At 47.2% G+C, this 12920-nt stretch overlaps 1 protein-coding gene across 1 annotated transcript in view; it reads right to left on the minus strand.

Annotated features, from left to right (window-relative positions):
• The window catches only part of ASTN2 (astrotactin 2), an 869558-nt gene that overhangs the window by 856297 nt on the left and 341 nt on the right, over positions 1-12920 (minus strand). The window lies entirely within an intron of this gene.

The raw sequence follows: 12920 nt of genomic DNA on the forward strand, positions 1-12920 counted from the left end.
CCTGAAAAGAGTGGGACAGGAAGGAAGAATGCTAAAAACTAGGTGGTAAGACATTAAGGAATGACCTGTTTCCTCTGAATAGACTCACTATCCAGCAGATAATTTCTCACCTCTGCCTTTTCTCTTGACACCCAACAGGCAGAAAACACCTGGGGGCCACTGGAAATAACTAGACAGAGTTTACCTCTCCAAGTGGGAGGCCAGAGATGTTGAGTGACCTAGATAATGTCTGCCTCCCCATCTCTAGATTGTAAACTCATTGTGGGCAGGGAATGTGTCTGTTTTTTGTTGTATTGCACTCTCCCAAGTGTTTAATACAGTGCTCTGTACACAGTAAGCATTCAATAAGTACTACTGAATGAATGTTTGACATTGAGCTTCAACTGTCAGTTCCAAATAGGTTTCTATGCTTTTTCTGTAGACTATGGGCTTGGTAGGCGGTTGTGGACCTTGTAAGTGCTCAGTAAATACTATTGATTGATTCCTCCCCTCTGCCTGGGACTAAGAATCTGATTAAGAGCAAGGCAGCAAAATGGAAGGGTGAAAAGGAACAAAAGATCTATTTGCATTATTTACTGAGCATGTTGTAAAGAGAAGTGTGTGAAGTAAGTTCTTGGGAGAGTACACAAGAGCTAATAGACATAATTGATCCCTACCCATAAGCAACTTTCAATCTAGGGCAGGAGACACTCATTTCCAACCTGCCATCGTTTAAGAAGTCATATGTGTGTGGCACAAGTGTGCTTTTTAAGGAGAATTTCTGGGAGATGTTGGGTAGATCATGGACTACCTTATTGCTGAGCCCCACAGGTTAGTGAAGTGTGCCATCCCAACACATCAAAGGCTCAGATTCCTAATTCTGCCTCTCCAAGCCTAACTCAGGCACCCTGATATCAACACATCATTAATTTGTTAAGTGCTTACTATGAGCCTGGCACCAATTAAGTAGTAAGGTAGATACCATACGATCAAATTGGACAAAGTCCCTGTTCCAATTGGCACTCACAATATAAGAGGGAGAGAGAAACAGGTATTTCATCCCCCTTTTATAGATGAGAAAATTGAGGCACAGACAAGTTAAGTGACTTTCCCAAAGTCACAACAGCAGGCAAGTGGCAGAGACAGGATTAGAAGCCAGAACTTCCAACTCCCAGGACAGTGCTCTTTCCACTAGGTTACATTGCTTTCCTGCCAGAGAACATCTGTCAGATTGGAGAAGTGCCTCTTTCCCCACAAGCCACTCCCACCAAGGGTTTAAGGAAAGCTACCAGAGTCCAGGCAAACTGGTAGTGAAGGAGAGAGTAGACTGAAAGACTATATGCTAGAGGGTTAGCTCGCTGTGGACAGGGAATGCACCTACCAGCTCTGTTATGTTGTGCTCTTCAATGCACTTAGTACAGTGTTGTACATGTGTTAAATGATCAATAAATGATTGATAGATTGATTAATTGAAAGACTAGGGCGGCAAGGAGTCCCCGCACACCCAGCCAGCTGCTGTCCAACAGGCAGATTCTGGGTCAGTAAGAGTCCCACACTAGGATAAACTCCAAGTAAAAATACCTTGCTTCCAAGAGGCCCTCTATACATTTCTGAGATTTATCAGCCCAAATTGCAGCCAAAAGTATTAGTGCCAGATCCTGCTTATGCCAGGTGGCTAACAAGCCAGCATCTGAAAGTGCCAGGAAGACTGAAAGAGATATTAATGGGTGTTTTTCAATCCCTGTAAGGTTTGACCCTTCCAGAAATGGTCAGTCTCTGAAACTGGTAATATTTGGTATCTTTTCCCTCCATAGATAAGTTTATAAACATCTTCTATTTTCGGGGAAATCATGGTTCCGGAGACAAGATCCAACTTACTTCACATGGAAGATGAGTCTGAAGAGAAGCAGAGATCCACCAGTTGATTTTTAAATAGCAGAATGAGAAAGCATCATGGGAAACTTTGAGCTGTGCACAGTGGATTGAGAGATGATGGCTATGATTGGATTGGGCCATTTCCTTTCACTTGGAGGAGGCTCAAGTTCTTCTCTCATTAGTGCAAATTAGTTATGAATCCAGATTTTTTTTTTTAGTTTGCCAGACAAGTCCTGGGTAGAGGGGGATGGTGTTTCTATATGGTTGCGATTCCAGCTTTGTAAAGGCATTGCCCATTTGAAAGATCTCCTTTAGTTAAAGTCTTTGAGGAGTTGCTTCTAAGCCTCATAGCAACAGGTGCTTAGGTAGGGGTGGTGGCAGCATAATTAAATGTTCTCTCATGATTGTTTCCTGAGTCCCCTCTCTCAGATTATTTACAGAAGAAAAATCTGATGCCACATCTATCAAGAAAGGGAATATGCACAGTCTCTTCTGGGCAGATGTCAGCAGACTTGGGGGGGAAGGGAGGGAGGGAGGAGAGTAGACAACAGAGGAAGTTTGCAGGGAAAATCAGGAAAGGTGAAGACTTTTACTGGAAGAAAAATAGCACTTACAACATCTCTAAAATCCATCTTGTTTCATCTTCACAACACACTGGTTTTAACTTCACAACACAAGCTTCCTTTATGGCTCTAGCTCCAGGGATGCACGTAGTAGAGAAGGAGAAGGGAAAGGAACATCAGGGAACTGGGAAAGCGGTTTTAAAAGCTGTGACAGGGCAATGTGTGGGGGAGGGGGGCGAGATTTGGGGGCGGATGGGAATGGGGGAGAAATGTTTAAAGAGAGGGCGGAGGGTGGAGCAGGAATTGCCAGGGCTCAGGAGGGAGTAGTTATCTGATCTCCAATCAGAGTCAGCAGAGAAGGAGGAAACACACGTTTTACCTTTAATGAAGAAAAATAAGCTGCTCTATTGTGAAACCTCTCTTAATATAAATACACTAACACAGTCATACTCTTCATCTATAATTTATTGAGTACACAATTCTGAGTAATTTTGGTAAAAAATAGGATATTAAACTTTGGTTTAGGAACCGATATCTCATTTATTTCATTGTTTATATGGAAACATTGGTCCTGCCTTACAACACTTAAGTTTTGACTCAATACACAGTTTTCAGAAACCAACTGCTTTGTAAATCCGAGGACTAGCTGTAGTGGGGAACAGCTGATGAAGGAATCAGAGCCAAGCAATATTATCCAGGCATCAATCTCCCAAAACCCCTGAGGGCTCTGATCCCACACAAGCATTCTTAAGGGAGTAAGAATTCACTGCCTTCTACAGCCTATGTTTAAGCTTCAAGGTCAGACTGATTCTGATTCCCTCTTATCGCACTACTAGCCAGGCAGCTGGTCCCTCTTTTATTTTTGTGGAGAGAGCCCTTTTGGTTCGTGTTTTGATCTTTAAAGTACAAAATAAAGAGTTAAAGGCAAAACCTTTTGTGTTTGTTGGGGGCTTCCCCCTCCCTGAAACATCCAGATTCAGTGCTGGCTTAAAGAAAAGCATGTGTGGACCTGGTCCAGGGGCAATGCTGACTTTATTATAGCCTCAAAGAACAGACCCTCTCTTTTATTTTCGATTCGACAGTTTCTTTTATGGAGGCAAAGAAATGTGGAAGGTAAACCAGAAAAGGAAAGAAGAGAGCAGGAAACGAGAAGATAGATGTGGGTGTGGGGAAGGGAATAGCAGAAGAGGAAAAGGATGGAGCAGGAAGCAGGCTGAATAGGCAACCATGTGTCCTGTTAGGCTCATTCCAAAAAGACTGCCTGATGATGCAGTTGGGAAGGAGATGTTTCTCCCTCTCACTATAGTTAATCTTGTGTTGCCACTAGCTGGTCAATAAGGGTACTTGGGAAAGCATCTGTTCTTTCAAGAAACTTTGTTCCTTCAGAAAAACATGTTCCTGTCTGCACTCAAATTATGGCCTCTGAAACTTCAAAGCTCTTGTTAAAGATGAACAAGTCTGGTTTCTTCCACAGAAGCAAAGGAACTGTCAAGTTGGTGGGAAGTCCATTGTCCTTAAAGGAGATTCTAGCCACTGGAAGCAAATCCTAGTCAGCTGACTTCAGTCCTATGGAGGGGAATTTCTCCCACTGAAAATCTTTGATTATTAACATGGTCCACAGGGTTAGAATGCCTAAAACTTAGCTTATCCTCAAAAACACCCATTTGGAGCTTGCCCCCGAAAGATTCTCTTCATTTAAAAAAAAAATTATGGTATTTGTTAAGTGCTTACTATGGTTTCAAAACTGTTCTAAGCCCTGGGGTAGAAACAAGTTAATCAGGTTGGACACAGTCCCTGTTCCACATAGACTCACAGTCTAAATAGGAGGGAGAATTAATTTTGAATCCCCATTTCACAGTTGAGGAAACTGAGTCGCAGAAAAGTAAAATGACTAGCCCATGGTCACACAGCAGGCAAGTGGCAGTGTCAGGATTAGAGCCTAGGTGCTCGAACTTCCAGGCCCATGCTCTTCTGTGAGTGTATTTCTAAGGGTAGATTTTCTCTGTTCCTCCCACTCCCAACACCCTTCCTGAGCTGTCAGCCAATCCTGCCAATCAGAGTATAGGAAACTGAAATGGATGAGTCTCTCTTCCCAAATAAAAGCAGCAGTGTGCCCTAGAAGAAAGAGCTTGGCCTTTGGGAGTGAGAAGACCTGGGTTCTAGTACAGCCTCCGCCCCTTACCTTCTGTATGACCTCGGGCAAATCACTAAATTTTTCTGTGTCTCAGTTCCCTCACCTGCTAAATGGGGATCCAATACCTGTTCTACCTCCTACTTTGACTTTTGAATCCAATGTGGGACCTGGGATTTTTTTGTTTGTTTTGTTTTGTTTGGCTTTTTCTTATGGTATTTGTTTAGCATTTACTAAAATCCTAAAATCCCAGGCACTGTATTAAACACTGGGGTAGATGCAAGCTAATCAGGTTGGACACAGTCCCTGTCCCACATGGTGCTCCCAGTCTTAATCCCCATTTAACAGATGAGGTAACTGAGGTGCAGAGAAGTCAAGTGACTTTTCCAAGGTCATAAAACAGACAAGTGGTAGAGCCAGCATTAGAACCTAGGTCCATCTGACTCCCAGATCTGTTGTTCTATCTACCAGGGTATGCTGCTTCTCAATTCTGGTTCCAAGACATAAGCTCAGCTGGGACAAGTATTCAGTCTATGAGCCACCCCATCAGTTTATATGGTAGTTTCCCTTTCCTTTTACTCAAAAAAACAGTGTCTCCACTCTGCCTAGTGCTTAGAACAGTGCTTGACACATAGTAAGCACTTAACAAATACCATTATTGTTATTATTATATCCTAGATAAGCATTGTAGCCTAGTGGAAACGCCTTGGGCCTGGGAATCAAAGGACCTGGGTTCTAACCCTGGCTTTGCCACTTGCTTACTGTGTGAACTTGCACAAGTCACTTAACGTCTCTGGGCCTCAGTGCCCTCATCTGTAAAATGGGGATTCAGTACCTGTTCTTCCTTCTACTTAGACTGTGAGCCCCGGAAATAGGACCTGGTAATCTTGTATCTACCCCAGTGCTTAGAGGAGTGCTTGGCACATAGGAAGAGCTTAAAATACCACAATTAAATAATTAACCTGGCTTGCTGACCTCACTACTCCCAGTAGCTGGAAAAGCTCCAATATAGCCCATTATAAACATAGTCACTTCCTAGAGTTGATAATTTGGCTGCTTCTGGGCATGAGCAGGTCCCCCAACAGTGTCTAGCAGATAAAAACATGAGAAAAGCTACTCCTGGGCCAGACCTATTGTCCATCCATGCCAGGATTCTGCTTCCATCAGTAGCAACAAGATGCTTGGAAGTACCATGTGATGAGGCTTGTCTTTCTAGGCATCTATCCTCATGGGATAGACCACCTAACACTTCCTATTTCCCCTTTTGTGACCCATGCGAGCTTAGAGAGGGACTCAGGCCAAAATTTCAGGAAGTAGTTGCAATTGTGGCACTTGTTAAGCACTTACTATGTACCTGACACTGTACTAAACACTGGGGTGGATACAAGCAAATTGGGTTGTACACAGTCCCTGTCCCACTTTGGGCTCACTGTCTCAATGCTCATGTTTTTGCAGATGGGGTAACTCAAGCTCATAAAAGTGAAGTGATTTGCCCAAGGACACACAGCATACTAACAGCAGAGCCAGGATTAGAACGCATGACCTTCTGACTCCCAGGCCCAAGGTCTATCCACTACACCATGCTGCTTCTCTGTGAAAGATCTCAGCATGGATTTAGCCTCTGATGCCAAGAAGTCTTCAGGGCTCACCACACTGAGAGGGAAACTTAGATAAGCTTTATCATATGACTCCACTTTGAGACCTTAAAATGGCTACAGCCAAGTAACATTGCTTGACAACTCGGTTGAGATTTAAATTTGTGATTCCAGAGACTGGGTGTTTCAAGCACAATACCTAGATTACCGAAGGCATGGTGATTATCTGCTGGAAACGTAAATTGTTTTTTTACATTGTAATGAATGCATTGGCAAAACTCTGGAAAAATGTTTGCCTATTAGTCCAGCTCAGGGAACTGAAGGAGAGGGATGGGAAGAGGGAACAAGAATACAAGACCATTCATATGGCCCTCTCTAGAGCCTTCTCTAAATGGATCCCATCAACCTGCCTCATCTACCTCTCCATCCACAGGCCATGAGCTTCTCTAGAAAGTAACCTACTGGTTAAATCCTTTGGGATCACAAATCCCGCCTTCTCAGAAGAGGCACTACCTACCCATCTCTCTGTTCCTCCTTGTCTCTCCCTTCCTCCTCAAAATTACAGGCCAATTAGCCAGTTTTCCATGCAAATAAAATATTTGGAGTTGCTAGACAAGGAAAGGTTATTCAATCCTCTTCCTGTTTTGCTGAACCAAAACTGATAAATAATTCCATCAGAATGTGACTGACTTGATCATCCAGTATCTGCCTCAGTGCTTATTACAATAGTTGGCACATAACAAGCACTTTAAAAAATACCACTATTGTTGTTATTACTGCTACTACTATTACCTCTACTACTACTAATAATAATAATAATCATAACCCTGACTTTCTCATTTTGTATGTGTGTGTGTTTGTGCGCACATGCGTGCGCTCATAAGCACATAGGAGAGAAAGCCTTTGCAGGCTGACTCTTACTCTAACCAATACACACACACACACACACACACACACACACACACACACACACACACACACACTTACTTTAACTCTTTAACTGCCAGACTCTTTTCACATCAATTTTTTTGCATTTATCTCCTCTCTACAATTGCCTCCTGAGTCCCAGAGAAGGGAGAAAAGCCTATCTTTCTGGAGTCCAAGGCTGAAGAGGCCCTAGACCTCAGAGATCTCAGAGTTCCCAACCAGGCACCCACTGCTTGGCCTCAGCTTCTTTATTAATACAAGAGAATTGAATTTCAGACTTACTGCTCTTTCCAACTCCCCTCCATCCCCCTCCTCCAGTGCTCCTTCAGTTGGGATTCTTGGATCAGGGTCTTTGAAAAAGACCGTTCTTTGAGGAGGGAAGGTCTCATTAAAAGAAAAAGAACCTGCATGAAGCCATCTGTGGTGCTAATAGGCCCAAGGAGAAGGAGGAAGAGAAGGAGATAACTCTGATCCTGAGAACCTGAAGACAGACTGAATTCCTGCCCTGGAGCCACAACAAGGAGTGTAGTCAGTGCATCAAAGGCAGCCACGATCATGGAAACCAGTACCACTGTTTGCTGGGGCATAGGCTGTGTGGCTTCAGGGGCCTGGGGAAAAAAATGTCCCTGATATTACTTTTTAGACCATAACCCTCTCTTCCCTTTTGAACTCAGCCCCAAGAGAGATAGGAAACTGTGCCTGCAGCAACAGGGCTCTGAGGCCTCCCTGCCCCAGTGGGCTGTGGCTCTGTGACCTGCAACCCCTCCCCTCTTCTGCACCTAGAGCTTGCACTCTCTGCATCCTGCACCCTCCCCTCTGCACCCTGTGCTGTGCACAGCTCAGGAAGGGTGCCTGAGGTTCTAGAGAGCCCAGCCAGGACAAGGAGCCACAGGGGTGATAAGGGGAAGGGATGAGGCCTTGAGAGGCCAAGAAGCTGCCAAAGAACCTGGAAGACCTAGCAATGATAGATCTCAGCTGAAGGAGCTTGGCCCCAGAGGCCGGGTGAAGAAAACCCGGAGCAGCAAGTCACCCTTGGTTCTGATCATGGAGGCTGTGCCGGAAGCTGGGGACTTGCTGTGTTAGCTCAGAACTCACTGTTTACCCGCAAACATTAGTTAAGACCAATACAAATAAAATCCTACGGGTTTTGGTTTTTTTTTTTCTTTTCTTACGCACACAGCTCCTGCCATCCCCAGCCATCTGCTTACTGCTGCTGCTAGCCAAATTCCCAGCAGGGCACAGCACAGGACTGTGGGCCCGGGTCAGCGGGGGCTGGGCGATGGGGGAGCAGAGGCAGCTGGAGCAGCACATGCTGGCAGCCACCACAGAGAAAGGGGAGAGTCTCATCCTAGGGGCGATAAAATTCACTGGCAGGCCACAGGAGGGGAGCCTGAGGCATGAGAGAGGGATAGGAGAAGAGAGGATGCCATTGACTGGCAATTCTCTTCAATCCTCTGGGAATGCAGAGATCATTTATAACTCACCCAAGAGGTGGCTGCAAGATGCTAGCTTTTAAGCATCTAGGCCTTTGAGAGACAGATATGGGGCAGAAATCATCCATCCAAGTACCCAACCTTCTCATTCCCGAAAGACTCTTGATCCTGTAATCCAGTCTCTGGTTCCAGCCAGCTCCTTAACTTGGCAAGTCCAGAATCCAGGACCCGAAGTTCCAAGCTCTGAGGGCTCTTGGGAAGGGACCATGTCCAACTATCACCTGTGTAGTATAGATCTCTGTACACAGAAAGTGTTTAATAAATACTAACTACTACCACTACTAGGTCTCTACTCCTTTTTTCCTCTTATTCCTTCCCCTTTTGCTCTCCAAGCCTCTCCCAGCCCTGAAAACCTTCCCGTGAATTATTGATACACATCTACACATGTAGATGCACACATACGTGCACATACACACATACGTATCTCTTATGACTGGATGTTTGGATGAAAAGGCCAATGTGGGTTTGACATAAAAATGTGGGTCCTGGTTGTGCTCTCATGTTTGATGTTTTCAGCAACTGCTGCTGATTTCTCCTTTGCTTCTAGGTCTTCCCATGCTTACTAAGCTTCTGTTCAAAGAAAGCACTCCTTTCTTGAAAGCGGTATACCATGCTAGTCTAACTCCATCAGCAGACACCCAATTTTCAACTGGGCTTCAGCCAGCCTTGAGGAGTGTATCAAGAAGTAGCATGCCTTAGTGGAAAGAGCACAGGCTTGGGAGTCAGAGGACGTGGATTTTAATCCATTTGTCTGCTGTGTGACCTTGGGCAACCCACTTAGCTTCTCTCTGCCTCAGTTACTTCCTCTGTAAAATGGGGATTAAAACTACAAGCCCCATGTGGGACAACCTGATTACCTTGTCTCTATCCCAGTGCTTAGAACAGTGTTTGGCACATGGTATGCACTTAACAAATACCATAATTACTATTATGTCCTTAAAACTTTTCCTCCGTCCTCCATATTTCCAGTTCCCCAAATTCACCTCTCCAAAGAGATGCTGCTTGGGCATCGTGCGGTCCCTCATTCTCCTTACATGTACAACCTAGGACAGCTATAGTTGAAGAGAGCACAGTTTTGATGTGAGGGGACCGACTTCTTTCTAGAGTGTAATTGTTGATGATCCTGTCTTGCCATTTTTTCAATTACACCCCTCAGACCCCTTCCCCTTAACTTTTCTGTCACCATTCTCTTTGCCCCAAAAGTGCCTGGGACTTAAAAGTGACCCTCCCTCAACCAGCTGGGAGATCTCTCAGCCATCAATGGGACATAAACCAAGCTCCCTCCCTATTCTCTCCCTGGGAACAAGTGGTTCTGGAAAGGATTAAGTGTTCAAGTGTCCAGGGTTGTGGGGGGAGGGGTGTGGCAGGGAAGAGGAGGGGTCAGAATAGAGCAGAGACACTGGGGTAGAAAGGCCAGGTGAAGGGATAAAGTGGGAACAGAAAGACCAGGGTCAGGGAGGATGGGAAGAGGGCAGAGTAGGATCAGAGAGACCCGGCATTGAAGAGTCAAGGAGGAGACAGACTGGAAGCAGAGAGAGCAGGGATAGGGAAGTTGAGGGAGGGGACAGAGTGGGAGCTGAGAGACTGGGTTGAGGAGGTCATGTGAGGGGACAGAGGTTTCCAGGGATGAAGATGGGAGTCTGGGGACAGGGTACCCAGCTCAGCACACTGTGGCTTCTTCTCCAAAGTCCAGAACAGCCTGAAGTTAAGGGCGGTTAGAGAGAGGAGGGGAACTACCACTCAACTATAATTAGAGAATGGAAGAATCTGGTGATAGCTTGAAAGGCAACACAGGAACTTCCAGGGTCATGCAAGTAAGCCTCCTGTGTACCTTCGCTGTAAAGTCTGTCACTTATCAGGGGAAATGAGGAAATAACCGAGATGGACTCAGACACAGTTACACACATACTCACACGTGGTAGGTTCACAAGCTAGACACAGCTGCCAGGATACCCCCAAGGAAATGCAATAAGCTCCCTCCCTCCCTTCCTCCCTCTCTGTTCTTCCCACTCCCGGGAGAATCCTAGAGAGTGTTAAGGTAACAGCAGGTTGAAGAGGGACGAAGAGGGAGGGGGCAATGTAAAAAAGAGGGAGAGATGGAAATAGTGGAGGAGGGGATAGAGAAGAAGAGGAGGAAGAAGAGAAGGAGGAGGAAGAAGAAAATGAGGCAGAGGAGGAAGAAGAGGAGAAGGAAGAGGAAGAAGAGGAGGAGGAAAAGGAAGAGGAGGGAGAAGAGGAGAAGCAGGAGGAGAAGGAAGAGGAGGGAGAACAGAAGAGGAGGAGGAAGAGGAAGTGAAGGTGGAAAAAGGGGTAGGGTAGGAGGAGGGAGGAGAAGAGCAGGAGGGAGAGAAAGAGGAGAAGGAATGGGAGGGGGAGAAGGACATGGGAAATAAGTCTGAGAGGGTCTTCCAGGTACAGCTGGGAAAAGAAGAAGAAGCACCAAAATCATCACCCCAGGCCCGCGGATTTTCGGCCGCGGGAGAGACTGGGCTTGGAAATGGATCCCAGGGGATTTCACAGTCTATGCCTTAATGGAGCCTCCGACACGGGTGGGGACTTAAGGATCTCCCCCAGCCCCCAGAGAGCGCAGGACCCGCAGCGGTCAGGAGAAGAGAGAGGCCGGGACACCGACAAGACATGAATAGACCCCCACCGGGGGCTGCAACCCGTAGGTGGCCCGGAACGGGACAGGGACAGGGACTGGGAAGGGAGGCGGGGAGTATAAGAGGACTCCTTTTCCTTTAAGAAGTGTCAGCTCATTCCTCCGTTTTTAAAAATCCTGTCAGCGAATCTCTGCCTTCCACTCCCCTAAGGAGGTTGGAGGGAAATCGGAGAAACAAGGAGGCAAACATCGCCCGCTCCTCTGCCAGATAATTAAGCCATCAATGGCCGGGGAGGGAAGAGAAACCCACCCCTATTCCATGGCCACCTCTGAGGGACTCAGGGGGAGACCGAACAGATCAGAACCCGCTCCCCACTCTCCCACCCACCCACCCATGTACCTCCCTGGTGGCTTTCCTGGCTTTAGAAGTTGTGTATGTATGTTTGTGGCGTCTGTGTGTGTATATGTCCTCCTAAATTATAGTGTTAGTGATTAGTAAAAGGCAAAAGCGCGAGATTCCAGGAATTGTAGTTCCCCGCTTCCCCGGTGATGGAAGAGGAAAGGGGCCGGCAGGGACCGTAAAACTAAAACTGCCGGAGTCTACGTTCATCCCAGTTCCAGCGCATCTTCGACCACGGGGAACATTTCTTGTATGAATCAAAATGACACCCTCCCCCCGAATCCCTCATAATTCATTCTCATTCTCTCAGTTCCTCCTTCCGAGCCCCCTTCCCGGTCCAATGTGCTCGCTCTACCCATTTGTCTCTCTGTCTCTTACACTTACACACACACACACACCCATCCCGAGTCAGCGAAGTCAAACCAGAAAGAATCCCGGGGAAAAGCCAGAGGCCTTACACCCACTATTCCGAAACCTCGTGCCCTAACAACTTGGGCGCAGTGCTGTCCGGTGAGCACCTTTATCCCTTCCACACTTGCTGTCCTGTCGAGGCGGTGCAGCGGGGGCGTCCCCCGAAGGCTCATTATCATCCGCCGACCCCTCCTAGACGCGTCCTTCCCGACTGGACCCCGCTCCGCCGAAGCCGCCGCTGGACAGCGCCCTCTCCTTCCCCGTTTTATGGGCCACTCTCCGCCTCCCCTCTCCGCTCTGCCTCCTGGCAGGGGCTCTCTGCTCCGGGGAGAGGTGAGCCCCGAGGGCACTCTGCCCTCGGCCCTCTGGATCCAAGCCAGCCCTGACTCTGAGCCCCACCGCCTCCGCTGACCCTTTCCCCAGAAGGTCACACCTCAAACCCATACTGACCCCCTTCCCCTCCCTTCCCCATCCCTTTCCCCACTCCCCAACCACCTGTGCTTGGCTCCCTGGTCCGGCCCTGTCCATCCTAAGGGGACGGCGAGTTTCTTCCCTCCAAATCCCTTCCCGCCTTCTTCTGCCCGCCCGCCTTGCCCCTGGCTACCAACCCTCAGCGTCGGTCCGAGGAGCGAGGGACTTTAACCGTCTCTCTCCATCTCTGTCACTCCTTCCGATCACCCACCCAGTCCTCCCCACCTCACTCCTCTACCAGTCCGACTCTCCTGCCGAACTGGCGACGCACGGGGTCATGTTGGCTATCCTCGGAGGGGAATAATAATAGTAATAATAATAATAATGTTGGTATTTGTAAAGCGCTTACTATGTGCCAAGCACTGTTCCAAGCGCTGGGGTAGCTACAAGGGGAATTAGGTTGCCCCACGAGGGGCTCACCGTCTTCATCCCCCTTTTACAGATGAGGGAACTGAGGCCCAGCGAAGTGAAGT

This window comes from Ornithorhynchus anatinus, chromosome 4, assembly GCF_004115215.2.
Source record: "Ornithorhynchus anatinus isolate Pmale09 chromosome 4, mOrnAna1.pri.v4, whole genome shotgun sequence".
Classification (NCBI taxonomy): Eukaryota; Metazoa; Chordata; class Mammalia; order Monotremata; family Ornithorhynchidae; genus Ornithorhynchus; species Ornithorhynchus anatinus.